The sequence below is a fragment of the Ursus arctos genome, unplaced genomic scaffold, assembly GCF_023065955.2.
Source record: "Ursus arctos isolate Adak ecotype North America unplaced genomic scaffold, UrsArc2.0 scaffold_25, whole genome shotgun sequence".
In the NCBI taxonomy this organism is placed as follows: Eukaryota; Metazoa; Chordata; class Mammalia; order Carnivora; family Ursidae; genus Ursus; species Ursus arctos.
Window position 1 is genome coordinate 39,691,896 of NW_026622930.1, and position 17,038 is coordinate 39,708,933.

At 40.4% G+C, this 17,038-nt stretch overlaps 1 protein-coding gene across 1 annotated transcript in view; it reads left to right on the forward strand.

Moving 5' to 3' along the window:
• FRMD6 (FERM domain containing 6) overlaps positions 1-17,038 on the forward strand; it is a 235,910-nt gene that overhangs the window by 77,507 nt on the left and 141,365 nt on the right. Inside the window, exon 2 of the mRNA XM_057318481.1 lies at positions 3,161-3,223. The gene's annotated coding sequence lies outside the window, so the exon portion shown is untranslated. The remainder of the gene's footprint in view (positions 1-3,160; positions 3,224-17,038) is intronic.

Sequence of the window (17,038 nt, forward strand, 5' to 3'; positions counted from 1 at the left end):
TGAATGGACTTGGACAAGTTCACAGAGCTAGTTAATAGAAGGGCCAAGACAAAGCCCATGGGGCTGGGCTAAACAAATAAACACGTTTGGGATGGCCAAGTGAGCAAATGAATGACAGTTCCAGTACAAGTGTGAAGCTCATTCTAAATCTTATACATTCTGCTTGTGTTGTCTGACCATGGGATGCTCTGTACATTTCCTCAGAGCATACAGTAAGGAACGGATTGTGCACAGTAAATAGGCACATAGATGTGCCCCACTTCAGGACACACAGGGCTGCTTTACAGGTAAATCTGACTGTATTTCAAGTATATAAGAACAACTCTGCCTAAATAAAATTCTTTGTAAAATAGGTAAATTTTCTGAAAGATAGAATAATCGACCTCAAGTCATCTGCTATCTCACTCCAAATTTTCACACATTAAATGTACTTTGCATGGATCTTGCTACATTAAGTGAACTGAAGGAGTTAATGGAACATCCGTCCCTTGTATGTAAACACAGTCTGGTAACTTCTACTAGAGAACGTGCATTTTGAGTCATGATCAACAATGTACTTACAGAATTGGAAGTTCAACACTTCATGTGTGTTATCCATGGTATTTTCCTCTGTAGATTAAGAACAGTATTTCATCACGTGTCTTTCCATGTGTCAGTTGCTTTACCTTGCAAAAACGAAGCTGAGAGGACAGGATCCCTTATTTTGACTGAATTTGTTGAAGTGGAGCATTGGTCAGACCTCCCCTGTGCAGGAGGCCCTGGCAATGTGCAGCGGGGCTCATAAGCTCAAGTGCCCACAGAGGCCATGTAGGTGATATACATGAGCAAAGCAGGTAGGTGAGAGAAGTAATAGGGTTTGGTTAGGGCCGTGGAGACCGGATAGTTAGTGCCCCATCGAATGGGGGTGGGTTTTACTCAGCTCTAATTCATTGTTACCATGCAGAAATATATGCCAGGGTTTGACAGACTGTCCAATGTTCTTTTTTTTTTTTAAGATTTTATTTATTTATTTGACAGAGAGAGAGACAGCGAGCGAGAGAGGGACACAAGCAGGGGGAGTGGGAGAGGAAGAAGCAGGCTCCCAGCAGAGTAGGAAGCCCGATGCGGGGCTCAATCCCAGAACCCTGAGATCACGCCCTGAGCCAAAGACAGATGCTTAATGACTGAGCCACCCAGGCACCCCTGTTCAATGTTCCTTAAGAGAAACTAGAAATCTGTACACTTTAATGTAAAATCATTTAACTTGCGAATGTTGGCAACTAATTCAAATTTGCTTTAAAACATTGCAAGTGATGGTGAAATAAAAAGTTCTTTGGTTTGCTGGTGACCAGTTTGAGGTTTCTAGACCCCTGCAAAGATATTTAGTGAGTGGTATTAAATTGGATAAACTAGTGCTTTCATTTCCTGAATAAAACGTGGAGAAAGACCACCCATCTTTTTATACAAATCATATGCATCCTTTAATCTACTTGAATCACTTCTTTCCTAAGGCTGTCCCCAACTCTCTGACATCATACAGCTGTATGGTGTGTACTTCATAGTTCATGCTAAATAAACTCTGTCCTTTCTCTCATTGTTTCTAATTATTCCACATGTGCAGGTCTTCCATTCTGACTTCATGATAAACAATTCCAGGGCAAACATCATATCTAATATTTCATTTATGTCAACTTCAAAGTTCAATAAATATTTATAGTTTTTTTTCAATAAAGGAAAAAAAAAAGAAGAGCGTTTGCTGACACATGACTACTTAGTTATACTAGAAATGAGTTTAATGTCTTGAAGTTCCTGAATTTCTAGACTAGGCACCTAACAAACCCAAGTCTGTGGGCACTGTGCCCTGCTGAGCTGAGAGGCACTGGCTTGCCATGATCTGTTAAGAAGAAGCCATTGGTAAAATAGCTATGAGTTTATCATGTCTTTTCTAGAATAAAAATGTTGGATGTACATAGTCCAGTGGAAGCGATGTCGTCCTTTATAAGTCTTGACTTTGAAAATTTTTCTGAGCCAGCTTTTGTCTGCAGGAAACCCTCCATTGATTTCGGCGGTAAGAGAATGGTAGGCTCACCTAGAGAAGGTCAAATTCACATTTCACATTCACCAGTCAGATCTTCTTGGGCTATCTTAGAGTGGTTTGAAGCAGCTGAAGCATGAGCTGTAATCAGCCTTAATCCAGAAGTGAGACTTGAGAAAGGAGAAGTGGAGCCAGCCTTGAAGCTCCAGAAATGACTGACCACTGTCTTTGTCCCTATGTGGAAGTGAGGATGAGTGGCCTAGAAATGGCTCTCACCACAAGCAAGTTTTGCAGTGTGCTGGACAAAGTTATCTCTCCACTGCCAAGAGCAGGCTTCAGAGTCAGAACAGCGGGCATGTGTGCCAGGCCAGACACGAGTGCCTCTGGGAGTGGGCATAGTGTTTGCTTTGAATTGGCCAGCTCCACTGGAAAGTCAAGAAGTGTGAAAACAATACCCCTGTGGATCCCTAAGTCCACTGAGCTTGATGCAATAGGGAATCCAAAGGCTAAGGTGAAGTGACCAGTTCTGGTGTAAATTGACTGCTTGAACAAAGAAAAGCATTGTATTTTCTTCCTTACTTGGAAATACTGATAAAATACTTGCAAGTGCTTTTACTGAAAAAGCTCTCTCTCCATGCTTCTTATTTTCACAAACACCATGCATATGTGCCTCTCAGGTACCTCTTTACAGTTCTCATAAGTTCCTGCATATTATTTAGTAATCGAAAAAAATAAATTGTCAAATAAACAGACCACATCATTACATTAGGAAGTAGATTTTGGAATGCAAAAAAAAAAAAAAATAATGGTTTGGTTCCTGAAAATAATGCCTTACCTTAGGCAAACAATACTTGGGTCAAAATAAACATTACTGCTGTTTAGAATATTTGGTTGTATCTCTGATATGATTATCACCTTCTGTTCAATAGAATTTATTCTAAATCATGAAATTTCCTTTTTTATTTGTCACTGTGTTAATCCAATTGCATCTTCTTCATTTGCAAATTTGTATAAAAAGCAATGTAGAAAATACAATGAATATATCCTTGGGATAGTGGTGTGTACTCCATCTAAAAGTTAGTATTGATTATAATGATAGAGTATTTTCTGTTTCCTCTCTTGATTGCCTCATCTTTCTCTCCACAGCCTTTACATCCAGTTTTTTCTCACGAAGTCTCTTCTGGTTGGAAACTTACCAAATTTCATCAGGTATGAAGTACTAAATGTGAACCTGAAAAGTTTGTTTCAAAAGAACCCAAGTTTAGAAAATCCAAAGATGTGTCTGCTCTGGACAGATATCTGGAATGCAAACTGGGAAAGGTCCCACAGGATCTCCAGTTATTTCAGTGGTTCTGAGAGTGTGGTCCCCAGACCAACAGCATCAATGCCACCTGGGAACTTGGCTAGCAATGCAAACCCTCAGGCCCTTTCTTGTGCTTTAAACTTTCCAGGTGATTCTGATGCACACACAAGTCTGAGCATCACTGCTTTAGAGAGACTTTGTGGACCACAGAAACAAAATATCTCCTCTGGATTGATGGAATTTGATGGATTCGATGTCTCTTCTTCCTTTCTTTTCTCCATTGATTTTTCCTCCTTCCTGTAGGTTCATCCATTACTCATTTAGCAAGCTCAAGTTTGCTTCACAAAATCATACTGCATTAAAAACCTGTAATTACTATCTTTATGACAGTTTAAATGCTATCTAATATGGGACTCCATCAAAACTAGGTATGTAGTAGAAGTTGTCAACTAATTAACTGATCTAAATCCCTTTTTAGTCTTTGGAAGGAATGCTTCTGTAGTCACATAAGACACACCTATAAAAGGGTGCCCAACTTCTAAAGATGGTTGCCTTTTAGACCTAATATCAGTAGGACATTCTGTTTACAAGTTAATATTTTCATGTGGGCTGGAAGTGCTGAATTGTCACCTCTGAAGTTATTCGCATAGGCTTGTGTTGCCCAAAAGGAGCTCATGTTCTCTTGTAGTGTTTAGAATATGTTTGAGGTCTGTACAGTATTTATTATCTCAAATTCCAGAAGCTAGTCTTGATAGCTTCCCAGCACCATTTCACCTCCAACCTTAATATGATTTGGTATAGCCCTATGAATACATATGAATTGTCTGCTAAACCTGTTAATTATGCTGTCATTCTGAAATGATTACTAAATGCTGCCCCCAAAATGCCTTTGCTTAAGATACCCCTCCTTTACAAAGATATGCATGATTTCTTCTCTATAGCATGCCTATTTCATGAGCAATTAGGTGTTAGAGTCTCTAACACTGTTTCATTATTTGTAAAATGGAGACAATAAAAGAATCTGCTTGTTAGTATTATTGTAAGAAATAATGAAGATAATCCAGATGTACTTAGAACAGTGCCTATCTCAATAAATAATATCTATAATCAAAACTAATTTTATTACTAGAATTGTAAATTCAAGAATGTCACATTAGACCTCATCCCATTAAAAACAAACACATAGGGAAGAGATCAAGTGTCTCTCTTTTGCATGATTCCAACCCTATTACTTTATATTATCCATGGAGATTTGCTGTTATTGTCAGCTCTCTGCTCTCTTAGTTCCTTGGCCATGGCTGAAACTTCAGCATGGAGCCAGGTAGAATTGAGAACTTTATCCAATAAGAAAGTATAGAAATCCCTCCCCCAGACTCACCTGTAGGGCTAGGAGAGCACCAAATAGTGTCTGCAGTTAGTTCCTCTAATACCCATCAGCCCTTAGAGCAAAATCCAGAAGGCCAGCTAGATGACCCGAGTGCCGGCATCGGAAGATCAGAGGACCAAAAGAGTACCCTGAAACATGATCTATCTCCCTAACGTTAGCTCTGTTCAACTTAGAAAGCACAGCATATGATCATTTTTTAAAGATTTCAGGAGAAAGAAATTTCCTTAATGTTTCATATAGATACAGATATAACTAGAAAAAAGCTATAAATGATGATGAAATCTCATTTTGGCACAAGTTTAAATATTTCTTAGAGAGAATCTGCTGTGAAGTTCAAGTTCCATCTATGACAAATGACTGCAGAAATGACTTTGGCGAGAGAAGGGATGCAGAGATAGGAAAGGAGATTCTTAGAAGAGAGGTATGTAAAATATTAGGATTAAATAAATGTCCAATAAACAAGGCATTTCTGACTTTGAATTAATGACGTAGAAAAATGAGAAACATCTGGAATCTGTACTTATTTTGCTGGTCAGAAACACAGTTTTGAGGTCCTTTTTTAAATTGTTTACTTTGTAAAGACTTATTAAAAACAAATGTCTAAGGTGGTTGAGAAGAGAATGCAGTTGAATTCAGAACCCCAAGGCCTTAAAGGAGCTCTTTAATTTCAAAGAGTTTTTACTCTCCATCAACTAAGCTGAATGCTGTCTCTTCAAAGGAGTCCTTTTGTTCCATTTCAATACACAGTTGAAGAATCAAAGGCTTACAGACCTATTTGAAATTTAATAGTAAATTTTTGGAAAGAGATAGAGGAATCATTTTTTTTTCATATTTTCAAGTTATTTTATGTGATTTTTCCATAGCCAGCTCTCCTCCACAAAAAAATCATTATCATCATTGTCATCATCATCATCATCATCTAACAGAAGTGGATCTACCTAGACTTTGGCCCTTACTTTTATTATGGACACAGCTGGGAATTACAAATGAGGTCATTTCCCTTTTTTATTTCTGAGAAAGATTAGTCCTATGGATAGGGTTCTAGCCAAGACAGCCTAGGGAGTACACAGCAGGTTTATGGGTTTCTTAAATCCTATTGTGTTCTCCATTGGTGCTTCCACACCATAACTAGGCTCATAACTGGTCACACTCTAGAAGGAGAGCAGGTGGTACAGACCAGTGAGGTGACCCAGGGTGTTGGAATTCTGAGGGGACTACCTCTCAGAATTATTTCATGCCAGTGCCCTGCTATGCCTTCGGCATAGACCCCTCTGCCTGTATGAGACAAGGGAGAAGGAGAGAGGGAGGTGATGGTGAAAAGGAAATGTCTTGGGGTGAAATAGGTATTCTCTCTTCCTTCATCAATTTCCTACTCTTCTTAAGTACTTTATAAGAAAGTAAATATTGTGAGGAGCCAGATCTCAGGGAATCCATGGAATGGAATTATATATCAGGCATAAACTATATTAATGAAATTCTGGTGGCATACTAAATTCCCAGGATGCTACTGCTGAACCAGTCTCACACTGATCATTTGTATTCAAGTCATGGCAATGAAGAGAGTCCCCATGTCTTGTATTTTTTTTATACCCACATTATTAAATTCAGGAGTGTGGGCCCCTTTACCTTACAGGAGGCAAGGTGGAGGGCAGATGACCACTTGCCAAGACTGTCATTTTCAAAAAGAACCAAAGAATCTCCATTTGTAGTTCAGACCACAGGCCTGGTTGTCTTTCTCACTAAGTAGACTGACTCTAAAATAACAAGTAGGCATGGTTTACAGGGGGAGAAGGAGAGAGGGAGATAAGGTTGCTTTCTATGAGGCATTCCCAGAATCCCACAATAGTTAGCTATTGTTAAATTCGTCATCCTCTTCAACCTATTTTTTATTTTCTAATTGGACCATTTCTTTGGATAATCGTTTCCAGAGAATTAGTAGCCACTGTGTGACTTCATGCTTTCCTTTATTTATGCAAAAGTTACCTTTGATTAATTTTTGAGGATGGTCCTTGATCTGTTCTCCCTGCCCTACACTTTATGGTTTTGTAAACATCAGTCCTCTCTGCCTTCAGCCTTCATCTTTTCAGACTGAAAGGTGCAATAATTCTTCCTCATGCTTGGCCCTTCTAGTTCCCTTTTCTGGACATGCCCTGGAGTTTATTGGCCTAAAGAATTCCAAGCATAGAACAGTGTATGTGCAAAAACAGAAATATAAATATTCACAGAACCTTTAAAACTACCCTAAAAAAGTGTGTATTTTTTAGATCTATATGGATTTTTGTATTACTAGATTAAAATGTAAAGCTATTGCTTTTATGCAGTTTGGATTTTTTTCATCACACTATGAAGCCTATAAAAATAACTCTTTTGAAGTCTAGAGAGATGATACCCACCAGTCGCTCAAAATGGCTACCAGGAACACTTCAGTTAATTTTAGTTTATTGCTGAGAATGGCTTAAATTTAATTTTAAGATCCAGAGATAATCTAAAGTAAAAATTTGGAGGAAAAGAATTAAGGTCAATTATCTATTGACATGAAATGATATTGTAAAAGACAGACTATGAATATGAAGACAGCTTTGTCTGCACTCCTTGTGCCTCAGGTCTTTGGTCTCACATCAGCTGAGGGGGCCCACCTGGCTCTGACTTCCTCCCACAGATGCCACCTGGCTGAGGGGAGGGAATTTGCCTTCCATGACCTCCCTATCCTGGCTATACTTTATGGACTTGCTGGGTGCCCATCAAACTATTTCCATGTTCATGAGATTTTACAGAACTTTAAGTCTTCTGGTCACAAAATGTTTTCTTTGTGAAACCCTAAGACATTTGCTTTCCCTCTTCATCACAATGGCAGGAATACAGAATTTTCACATGATTTTTTAATGGGATTCAGCTGCTCAAACAACATTGTCTTCAGCTGTACTTTGGAATTGCTATGTCTCTGCCTCATTTTTCATTTGCAGATGGCTGGAACTTTTCTCTTCTCTTCTCTTCTCTTCTCTTCTCTTCTCTTCTCTTCTCTTCTCTTCTTCTCGTTTCTGTCTCTGTCTCAACCAGCAAGAGCTCATGGACATGAGCTGTATCTTTGTGAACATGTACCTATCAGTAGATATTCCCAAAATGTCACCCTATTTCAGCCGGTTTCTGGTATGGTCACACATTCTTTAAGAAAGGAGATGTATGTTGGAGACCCCTGTCAGTACCAGGCAGTTGGCAGAAAACAAGCATGACCATGAGACAAAGAAGGTCCAGCTTGAGCCCTGTGGTCAGCGGTGGGGGGAGGGGCAGCCAGCATCTGAGAGATAAAGGGAAGTCAAAATAATTCGAAGATCAGGGCAAGTGTGGCACTCAAGACCTAGGAGGACTGTCTGTAGGAAGAGTCTCTGACACCAGGGCCCACAGGGACGAAGCATGAGGAAGCACAAGGCAAGCTTATGTGCCAGCATCAAAGGAGGCATTCTGATCATTTCCTGCTTGTGAATTTCTCCACATTCCTATAGGGTTGACAGTTAGCCCAGTATGGATGGGAACAGGGAACTGAGATGGGGGGCACAGGCACAAAGAATCTGATGTATCTTTTAGCAGTGACCTAGAGAATGAAGAGTTCTTTAAAAGCACACAATGAACATTAAATATAATGTAGTTGGCCAAGGCCATTCACACTGACTGAAAATTCCTCTGCCTTCTAGCCTTACGCAAGCCTATCTCATCTCTTCTTTTGAAGCAGAATGTTTTTAAAAATTTTTTATCCTATAAAATTCAACATATGACCTCCTTCTTTGACAGAGCTCTTTTTTGTGTTCTCCGTAAGTAAGCGTCACCCCACACAGCCTTCCACGCCTAAACTCTCGAACCTCATCTTTTCTTTTGCCCTCAGCATATTGTCTCTTGGCCCAGTTCTCAGTGTTTCCATTTCCCATCATCTGTAAAGTCTTCCCTGTCTTCAGAGCCTTAAGAGTACAGATCAGTGCACACCGGGGCAACAACCTCCCAATATCGAATGAGTTACTCTGACCATCTTGTTGGGCATGTTGTGTACATATTGTGTGGGAAACAGGTCCTTGTCCTGATTCCATCTCTCACTGGCCATGAACATTAGACAAGTCTCTTCCTTTCCCTGAGCCAGTCCTGCCTACTCCAGTGAATTGTTGTAAGAATCAGGTGAAATAATGGGAGGGAGAGGATTATAAATTTTAAAGCACTACAGAAGGTATTGTTATAATAAAATGTGGATCCTTGGCTTACAGTGGGGTGGGGCTCCTTTAGTCATTCTTCCGGCTTATTTGTGTCACCTCTGGTGAAATATTAATAATTGTTGCTAAGTGGTGTAAGTTTCAGCACATCCCTTATTTCTTCTGTGGCTTTCTCAGGGCAGTCCCATCTACCATGAACTGATACTTCTTTGAAGGGATGGGGTAGAAAGACATGTAACTATAAGGGACTGGGGGCCTCTGGTTAATGAGACATCTTAGATAGGAGTCATTTTAGCTACTCTAACCCAGGAAACGACAACAACAATAACAGTGTTATAAAACGATACAACCAATAACTTAGCACTGTTTTTCTTATCATTTGAAATTTCCATTCAACAATGTTCAATCTCTCGTAGTTACCACTATCATGAACACTAAGTTTTACTGAGGTCCTACTAGTTAATTAAATTTCAGCACATATTTTTGCCTATCAAATATGTGCCAAGCCCTACGCTAAGTATACAACAGTGAGTAATTTATATATTCTTCCCTAAGAAACTCATATACACATAAACACACACATAAATACATAAATAATATTCAGTGTGAACATTGCTGTAGGAGAGAAATATTCAAAGTTCTATGGGAATATAGAAGCTGGAGTAACTCAGCCAACTCTGTATGGGAAGTTGGAGAGGAGGTCCACATGAGCTGGGCCTTCAAGGATGAATAGAACTTGGTCAGAGAATGCATTCAGTGCAGTTGTTCAGTACATGGGCTATGGGGCCAGTCCAGCAGGTTCAAATCCTGACTCTGCGATGTCCCAACTGCCAAACTGAGCTAATTACTTCTCTTTTGATGCCTCAGTTGTCTTATTTCTATTTCTATTGTATAATACTAATAGAGCCTACCTCAAGGGTTCTCATGAGCAGAAATGAGTTAAGGCATGTATAGTACTTGGAACAGGTCCTGTCGTGTGATCATTCAATAAGCAGTAGTCATTATTGTTATTATTATTCTTCACCAATTCAACTAGCAGGAAAGAGATTCTTGGAACTCTTAGAGACCTGGTTTCTGAATTTAAGAAACTTCTATGGTCATGATTATCATTATTAAAAGCAATAAAACTAAAATGTATGTGCCAGGCACCCAACTCCTTATATATGTAGCTTGACTTAATTCTTGTAACAGTCCTGAAGGTCAAAAACTTTACACAGAAATATCAATAATGCTACAAAGGATATGAATTAAGTAAAAAACAAGCGGCACATCGGGTAGATGAAAGAAGATTACAAAAGGAGGGATATTTATAAACTAAAGTAAGGAGGCAAAGGTCAAAGGTAGGCTTTACAAAGTAAATGGAAGGCTTAAGCCAAATGAGGTTGCAGGCATGGGCTTTTGTTTGTTTTCATTTTCATTTTTAGTATTTTTAGTATTCATTTTTTAATAATGTTTTTTATTATATTATGTTAGTCACCATACAGTACATCCCCAGTTTTTGATGTAGTATTCCATGATTCATTACTTGTGTATAACACCCAGTGCACCATGCAATATGTGCCCTCCTTACTACCCATCACCAGCCTAGCCCAATTCCCCACCCCCCTCCCCTCTGAAGCCCTCAGTTTGTTTCCTAGAGTCCATAGTCTCTCATGCTTCATTCCCCCTTCTGTTTACCCCCCCTTCATTCTTCCCTTTCTTCTCCTATGATCTTCCTACTTCTTATGTTCCATAAATCAGTGAAACCATATGATAGTTGTCTTTCTCTGCTTGACTTATTTCGCTTAGCATTATCTTCTCCAGTCCCATCCATGTTGCAGCAAATGTTGAGAAATCGTTCTTTTTGATTCATTTTTGTTTCTTGGCATGTTCATTGCCAGGTGTGCCTGCTCCAATCTACTCCAGTTCCCAACACTGATCTCATACCCGGGCCAGAAAACGTTTCAGTATTCAAGTTGGTGACACATGGACAAGGATTTAGAACCTAAGATTGGCATCTGCTCACATGTGTTGAATGACATTTTCATGCCAGGCACTGTGCTAGATACTTTCAGACACTTGATCCATATAACACCCTGAATAAATGTATTATTGTCACCAATTTACAGATAAGGTAACCGAGTCTGAGAGAGGCTAAGCCTTTAAAGGACAAGGGTCAGAGGCACCAAAGCAGGGAAGTCCATAGAGGGTTTGAGAATCATTTGACTGGAAGAGGGGATCCATGCAGGGGGGTCATATGAGTGCAGGTGGAAGAGGTTAGATGATCTTGAAGGCCAGGCTGAGGAATTGGAACATGGCGACAGGAAGCTAATAAACGATAGGCTTCCTTTTCTTCTTTACAGCTTTATGAAACTCACCCACAGCAAACATGTGGGCTGCCGCAAGGTTTGCTCTAAAGTAGGAGAGGTGTTGGGAAATGCTGAAGAGGTTCACTCATCTTTGGAGAATGCTCCAGTGTAAGCAGGACAGCCCTTCAACTCTCTCAACAACATAAGGGAGGAAGGGCTATCCAATAAATATTCTCAGCTGAGTTTTCTTCATTTGTATTATGTCATTTTTAAGAAAATGGCCACTCAGTCTCCACCTGCACCCCCCATTCCAGTCTTCGAGATCTAATATTTTAGTCTTACACAGCGGAGTGCTCTCAAAATCAAAAGCAAGTTCTTTAACGTTTGATTCTAAGAAGTTCTTCATGGTATTTCTCCCATTTACTTTTTCACCCTCATCTTGCTCCACTCCCATGATGCACCCCAGCCATACCACTGTTCCCAGAAAGCACCAGATTTTCTCCAAGACATTTCATCAGACGTACACTACCCCCACCCTCCATAATGCTTTGCACTTACTTCTAGTATACAACTTCTGACTGAGAATGTGCCTTTGGTCTACATTAGACTATAAGCTCCATGAAGGTAGGGAGTCCCTTGTTCTCTACTGATTGCCTGCATCTGACATATCCCAACACATAGTCAGCACTCCACAACAATTTGCCAAACGAATGAGTAAAGAATTAAATGAAAGAATAAGTGTTCTGATCCCCTGGTTCTTATTGCTGGACCTTGGTTTTCACCTTGCCAGTGAGTTTTCCCCTGTCTGTCTGTCTGACCCTAGATGCCCCCAACACCAACTTGCCCATTGATTTCCATGTCCCTTTCCAGATCTTACAGATTTCCCACCCTACTTACAGTCTGACAAATGCACACACTCACCACCACCAAAAACAACAAAACTTGCTTTCTCTCTCTTTTCTGGTGCCCATCCTTTGCCAAAAACCATCATTCTGTTGCTGTTAGCCATGAAATGTTTTGGGTCTCACGGTTCTCATTTTCTTCTCAAATCCAACAATTATGTTGAATGGATTCATCTGGAAAAAAGAGCATGGGGAAGGCTGCCTACACAACGTATTGATTCTATAGCATTGTTGTTAGCAGTTCTTGGAGTAGACGGGTAGTGTGTGTGTATGTTTGTGAGAGATCAACCCACAGCTTGGGATGATCTGACTAAGTCTAATGGAATAAACAGCCTGAGAAAAACATTGATATCTGCCTGCTCATTGGAAAGGGGAAGGCGTCCTGGTTCTAGGGGCTCAGGAGGAGTTCTGCCCAGCAGGCCAAACCTGGTAGTCCAGTACTGATGATAATAATAATGTTAGCAGCCTAAATGCTAATACTTATGAGAACTCCCTATGTTCCAATTACTGTGCTAAGCACTTTACATAGATTATTTCAGTTATTTCTTACATCAACCCTATATAGTAGGAGCTCTTATTGCTCCTGTTTTACAACTAAGGAAACTGAGGCCCAGAGAAACTAAGTAGTTTGCACAAGATCTCACACTAAGTGGTGGAGCCAGGATTAGAACCCAAGCATTCCAACATCAGAACTCCATCCAGTATGGAATGGCTCCAAGCATTTGCCCTTTGATCACTGAGAGTTAGAATGTGGAAGCAACACACATACAAAAACATATATTTGTTTTCACAATATAGCTCTCACAACTGGAGAAAATGGAAGAATCATTTGGTCAACAGGTAAAGAGGTTAGTTAAAAGTATCTTCCAACATACTGTATTTCTCAGCATGTTTATAAATGTGTAAGCGTATTCCATTATACGTAGAGGGAGATCAAGGGAGCACTGGGCTGCTACACATGGTACTGCATGTGAAGGGTGCTGCCTGGAATTGTGCAGTGCGCAGACTGCTCAGCCTCACATGGTGGCTCCAGAAGGCATGCTTCTTTATACCTGTAAATTAACATAGTGGCCAAATGGAGATATATTAATGGGGCTTGACCTAGTGTGGCCTTCAAAAACTAAACAAAAGGAAATGTGGAACAATAACCTGCCCATCACGGTAGAATAGAAAGATGTCTTTCCCAGTGTGGCTGCAGAGAGACTGTGCAGTTTCCTCTGCCACTACCCCTTCCCATTCAACGATACCAATGTCACTTTCCACTCTTCCCTGCACACACATCCTCCCATGCTTCCCAGACTGTATCAGTGTTTCTCCCTCCTCCTCAGCCTCTCCCCGTCTTTCTTTCCCTATTATCTCCTTCTGCAAGATGTAGACATCCATCCATCCATTTGTTCAACAAACATCTGTGGGCACCTGCCGTATCCCAGGCCTTGAAGTAGATGCAGAGTGACAAAGAGGAGTAAGCACTCCTCAGCCTCAAGTCGCTCGCAGTCTAGAGTGGATTAAACAAAGAGAGTCCTCTCCAGGAAGTTTGAGAACCATTCTTTTTTTTCCCCCAGCTAGAGGAATTCTCATGTTTTGGAGACATTTACAGTGTATTTCCATATGGGCTAAGTAACAATTTAAAACACTTAGAGAAGAACAAATACACTGTAGGTAAACAGACAATATTTTGAAAGCTCTAAATCAATACATATATGTCTGTATTTCTTCTTCATTTCTTCATTTTGTGACGAGGCAATAAAATGTTAAGTTAAAGTTCAGTCGATTTTTCTCCAGGCACTTGCAAATTCTTGACATCACCTCCTACTGTGTTTTTGAGATTCCGAGAGTCTACCCAGTGCTTGTGAAAAGTTCAGTTGAGCCAAAGAAACATGTACGTCATTGTAGCCTGGAAGTGACTTTTCTTTTTTTTTTTTTTTTTCAATGAATGTGTGAGGCTTGAGCCAAACAGCTGTATGTAGCATGAAAATAATTTTATCCCCAAAGACAGAAAGTAGCAGATTATCTTTTGGGAACCCTAGCAGGTGAAAGACTTTTTAGAAAGTTCTCTGCTATGAATATGAAGCCTCAGCTGGCCACGTACATTCCATTTGAGACACGAAGGCTCATCTTAGTAGACGATAAGCTCCCTCACAGCAGGAACTGTGTCATACGTGCTTGTCTAGCCCAAGCACCCGGCATAGGGCTCAGGAAGTGTGTGCGAACATGTTATCCTACTGATCAAAGTAGAGGTCTTTGTCATTCTCGGATGGCCTGTCATACTCCCTAATGTTCTGGAGAAAGGGGCATTGGAGTGAATGTTTGGGATCTGGAGGATGGGGGTGGGCAGAAGAATTATTTTGGGTTTTTTTGAGACATGTCAAAAATCATTAAAGACCATGATGAAATCTATAACGTTGCCCATCAGGGCAGCTGCGATAGAGACCCGTTGACCTTCCCACTTGATGAGTAGAGCCATTAGACGATCTGATCTCCCCGTGATTAGCAAAGAAAATAATTGCACTCCCACCTCTAGTGTGCTTATTACTCTGAGGTTTTGCTATATTTTCACCCAGGCATTGTAACCAGCCCTTTTTATGGCTCTAGACCTCACGTGTCCTCCAAAGGCTGTACAAAAGCATTAAGACGCGACAAGCCTTCCCACCCCCACCCCCCCACTGCGGCAGCAGCACACCTTGGTCTGGATCACCTGTGAGATCGATTCACAAACAGGAAGTGTCCTAAGAAGCATGCTTGGTCTGAAAACCACAATCTGTATGACACTCAGCTTCAGTGCAATGTGGAATTGGATGTCACAACCGTCTTCCTGGCCAACTTGGCATTGGCATTGGCATTGGATTTGACTTGGTGATGAGAAATGTGACAAAACTATGAGAAATTTTCCTTGCAGAGTGCTTCTTAAGGAAGCTTGGTGGCTTTACAGGAAATTTGTATCGCTTAGCATTCATGAAATGCCCCATTGTTGAGAAGCTTCAAGGCCAAATGAACACATTTCATCTGGACATATTTAGAACTCACAATAAAAAGAAAAGTAAAAAAGATGAGTGAGTTGGTGAAATAAGGACATTCTTATCATTTTATTCCACAACTATTTTTCACTTTCTCTCCTATCCTGTAACAACTTCTCAACATAGTGGCCCTCATATACATTTTCGGAGGATTTTCATATTCTTATGTATTGAATTATGTAGGATCAGTAAATCCATTACAAATTCTCATTCCCAACTCTTACAGTTTGGCTACAAAGATTCAAAAAGAAACCAAGACATTAAGGAGAAGCCAGTGGCTGCAGCAGCAGGGTCTTGCTTCTGTTTGTCTCCATCATGAATGTCTTTGTTTGCCAAACCAAAATGGTTTCAGGTTGTAGTGTAGGTCCACCGCCTGCTTTCAGGTGTTTGTTTGGAGGAAGACGTGTGGTGCCTGTGCTTCGAGTTCCCTCCCCACCCAGAGAGCCGATCCTCCGGGTTTTACCCTGTCATCCATCCTCGGTGCGGGTGAACGGTGCTGCATCAAGTCTGTGCTAATGCTCTTTTCATGACCTAGTGACAGGCGGCCCTTATTGATCCGAAACAGACTCCTCAATCTGAAATTTAGGCATTTAGTAGTAAAAGGAAACCATTTTTTTAAAAACAAATATGTTGTTGGAGCACCTGGTTGGCTCAGTCAGTTGAGAATGACTCTCGATGTCCACTCAGGTCATGATCTCAGGGTCGTGGGACCCAGCCCTGCATCGAGCTCAGCACTGGGTGTCAGCCTGCTTGGAATTCTCTCTCTCCCTCTGCCCCCAGCCCGCCTCTCTCCCCATCTCTTAAAAAAAAAAAAGAAATATGTTATTAAAAGCAAGAGCTATAGTTTCTTAATTCCTGCGTGTGTGTTGTTGTGGTTTTCCTATCTTTTGGTTCTTCCCAATGAATAAATGTGATTCTTCTTCCTGAACAACTGAAGAAATATAATGTCTATTCCAAGAGTCATAGTTAGATGTCTCCTATGAACCAACTCTTCCTAAAGTTGAAAAAGCCCATCGCTATAGAACCAATATTAGATTGATTTTTGTTCTCATTTTATCTTTCCCAATCTAGTATCCTCCTGCAGAACAAGTTACAGTGTGATATGCACCCTTAGAAACTAAGTAAACTGTTATGTGGTACATGAAAGATGTCAGGTGTATTGGGGCTTGTTTCTCCAGAATTATATAAAATTGGTCTTTATACCTGCTTCTCCCTCCTGTTGAGGCTGGATGGTAATTCATTAATTTTTTTTCTCATTTACTTAATTCATACATTCATTCAAAGCATTTATTAAGAACCAATTGTTTGCCAAGACATGAAAAAAAGAGAAAATAGTGAAGATCCTTGCTATTTGCTTGGGAAGACAATATTTACGTGCATGAAACAATTTAGTGCTAAGAGTTATTTAAGGTGTGTGAAATTTAGTTGTAATAATAATCATAGATATTACATAGCATTTACTATGTGCTAGAAACTTTTCATGTGTTTTACATATATTAATCCTCACAACAGTCTTACCAAGTAGCCCCTTTTATGATCCCATTTCACACACGGTGAAACAAAAGCACAGAGAGATTAACTAGGAGCTGGTAAAGAGCAGAGTCGGGATTTGAATCCAGGCGGTCTGGCTCTAGAGTCCAGGCCCTTTGGCCACGGCCTACCATTGTATATATATTTAGTGTAGAATTTAAATGTGGCAGCCTGAGGTCCCTCGGCGAAGCTGTCAGTGGAAGATATGGTTCTTGAGTAGAACCTTAGTGATGGTGTAAAGTGTAGACTGTGAAGAGGGAGGACATGGACTTTCTTTTTTTTTTTTTAAGATTTATTTATTTATTTATTTTGGAGGAAGAGCATGCGGGGGGCGGGGGCAGAGGGAGAGGGAAAGAGAGAATCCCAAGCACACTCCCCGCTCAGCACGGAGCCTGATGTGGGACTCA